The sequence below is a fragment of the Canis aureus genome, chromosome 27, assembly GCF_053574225.1.
Source record: "Canis aureus isolate CA01 chromosome 27, VMU_Caureus_v.1.0, whole genome shotgun sequence".
Lineage (NCBI taxonomy): Eukaryota > Metazoa > Chordata > Mammalia > Carnivora > Canidae > Canis > Canis aureus.
This window is the reverse complement of record NC_135637.1, coordinates 31,274,460-31,277,405: the sequence shown is the minus strand read 5'-3', so window position 1 is coordinate 31,277,405 and position 2,946 is coordinate 31,274,460. Positions and strand designations below refer to the sequence as shown.

Genomic DNA, 2,946 nt, shown 5'->3' with positions numbered 1-2,946 from the left:
ATAATAAGAACTCGTCCTCTGGTTGAAGCTAAGGCAACAATGTTCCCAGATGCAAAAAAAGCTGACATGTGCATCAGCAGAGCATGGATGGGGCTGAAGGACCATGATAGCTTCACGACCTAAGAGTATTTCTTTTACTGAGAAATCAGACGATGACAAGTGAATGTACACTATCCTAAAAGAAACTGTCCCTGATCACGAGGACACAACTGTCTCTTTCCTTTGACATCCTCTGTGCACAATGGGCTACTCTGAGTGACTCTGAGGTCAGAGATGATGAAGCAAGTGTCATTCCCAGGAGGTCCCCAAGATGGATCTGGGCTCAGGGCATCAACTGAAGAATCAGCAGAAACCCAGGAGGAGCCTAAGCAGGCAGCTGCTGGGATGCTCACTCACTTTGCAGATGGGTAAGTGGGTTTTTGTCTCACTTCCCCACAGGCCTGGAACACTGTGCCACTACTGAGACTGCTGTCGTATGTTGAGCAGTAATAATCAGCCTCGTCCTCAGCCTGGAGCCCAGAGATGGTCAGGGTGGCTGTGCTGCCTGACTTGGAGCCAGAGAATCGATCAGGGACCCCTGAGGGTCGGTTACTACTACTATAGATGACGGTTCTGGGGCCTTTTCCCGGGAGCTGCTGGAACCAGCTAACACTATATCTACCGATGTTGGAGCTGCTTCCAGTGCAGGAGATGGTGACCCTCTGGCCCAGGGACCCAGACACTGAGGCTGGCTGAGTCAGCACAGACTGGGCCCAGGAACCTGCAAGAAAGAGAGAAATAGGGTGATGCTGGAGTCTGGAACCCACATGTCCTCCCAGGGCCCTTCCCCTTGTCCCACATCCAGTCACCTGTGCAGTGAGCGAGGAGGGTGAGGAGGAGAGGGGACCAGCCCATGGTGGAGGTCATCACTGATTCTGTCTTCAGTGGCCCACAGCTGAGCAGAGCCTCCCCTCATCTCTACCTTCAACTCTTCATCCTCTGAGAGAGGGAGGGGCCCTCCCATGCAAATGAGACCCCAGCTCTCTGACCCCTCCCTGGTCCTGGGTCAGGTCCCTCTGCCTGAGGATGTCAGGGGGTTGGCAGAGGAGGGGCTGCTTGGGGCTGGTGTGTGGTTCGGGAGGTCCCAGCTGTGTGCCCTGAGAAGAGGCCACAGTCAGTGCTAGGTGGTGTTCCCAGCTCTGATCAAGTCTGAACCCTAAGAAATAAGTCTCATCTGCCTTCTAGAATCCTGACAACACCTCACCCTGCATGACATGAGGATCAGTTGGCCATAGGACTCAGGTCCTGTATCCAGAGCTCTGTCCACTCTCCTCCTATGATCTGGACAAGTCTCCCCGCATGTGGTCTCCCATGACTGTGGCATAGATTTTAGGCTACACTCTAATATCTCGGTGTGAGAGACTCCTGGGTCATTCAGTGGTTAAGCGTCTGTCTTTGGCTCAGTGCTTGATCCTGGAGTCCTGGGATCAAGCCCACCATCAGGCTCTGTGCAGGGAGCCTGCTTCTCCCTCTGCCTATGTCTCTGTATCTGTGTGTGTGTGTGTGTCTACCATGGACCCCTTGGCTTTTCATGGGCCACTCAGGACTGAGATGGTGTCACTACACCAATTTGTCTGACATCACTGTCACATCCAGAGGAGTGAAGGGTCCCCGTGTACAAGTGGCCTCTTCTGCGCAGGATGCTGAGACCTTCCTCCTATATTATGACTCTAGTTGCAGCCCTCTCCTTCTCTGAGTTTCCAGAAATACTGAAGACCCAGGGAGCTAGATTTTCCAGGTAGTGGGTGGAAGCCCTCGTGTGCTTTCCTGGAAAGGTTACACACTGAACATCGTTGTCATCTTTCACTGTTTTCACCTGTTTTAAATATTAGTTCTCCCCACCCTGTGGGCAGGGACTCCCTCCTAGGGTCTGTCTTCCCTGCACATGGACACAGGTCCACAGGAGCCCTGCCATGTGAGGTTGTGTGTGTGCCACTGACCTCAGAGCACAAGGGGCAGATGTGCCAGGGTGTTTTAGCGGGAAGATGTGACAGCTGGAGAATTTCTGCCAAGAATCCAGAGGAAGAGATTGCATATTGGTCACCCCCTAGACCAACTGTGCACATAAATTGGATGAATTTTTTTTCCATATCATTATTTTTAATGTCCAAGGTTTATAATATGAGAGCCAGGTCTTTCTCCTCAACTCAAGTTTATAAATTTTCAACTGGCTTGTGAGGTCAATAGGGATACTTCTTCTTGTCTAATTTGGTTTCTTGGAAGACTTCTTTCAGGTCCTCAATGGTCATCTGATCAAATGGAATTATGTTCTTCATTGTCTCCAGCTCTTTTTCATATTCTTCAATCCTGGCCTTTGAGAGGGACAAAAACTCAGCACAGCTTTTCACATCTTTTTCCTCAGCATCCACCTGGACAGTGTATTTATCCTCTGGCACAGGAACCTTCAGGGCATTAAACTTCTCAAAGTCACCTACCAAGCCAGCCTTTGCCACATTGGCCTTGTGGTAAGCCCAGTCGGTAGCAGGTGGTTTCTCAGGAAGAGTAGCCAACCTGGGGGTAAGTATCTCATTCCAGGATTTCAGGGAGTTGGCAATGGCCTTCTGGTTTCGGGGTATGATCTCCACAAAAGCTACCCAGTCAATGGTTTTTAGAGCAAGTTTTCGCCCAGCCATCTTGAGATCCTTTACCGACCCCGGCAACCCACAGTCCTGAATGTTCTTTTTAAGAAAATCTTCTCAATACGCATTGACTAAGACTCAATGATGACGTCACTGTGAAGACACAGGTGGAATTACGAGTATATTGTTCACAGATCTGTGCGTACTGCTTGGAGAATAACGATGGAAGTTGCATTTAAAACCTCCGTGCAGTGACACCTGGTGGCTCAGTGCTTGAGTATCTGCCCTTGGCTCAGGTCATTATTCCAGGGTACTGGGATCAAGACCT

The 2,946-nt window shown here is 50.3% G+C and overlaps 1 pseudogene; it reads right to left on the bottom strand.

Moving 5' to 3' along the window:
• Positions 1–2,153: 2,153 nt before the first annotated feature.
• LOC144299554 (ATP synthase peripheral stalk subunit d, mitochondrial pseudogene) lies at positions 2,154–2,703 on the bottom strand (annotated as a pseudogene).
• Between the last annotated feature and the right edge of the window lie 243 nt (positions 2,704–2,946).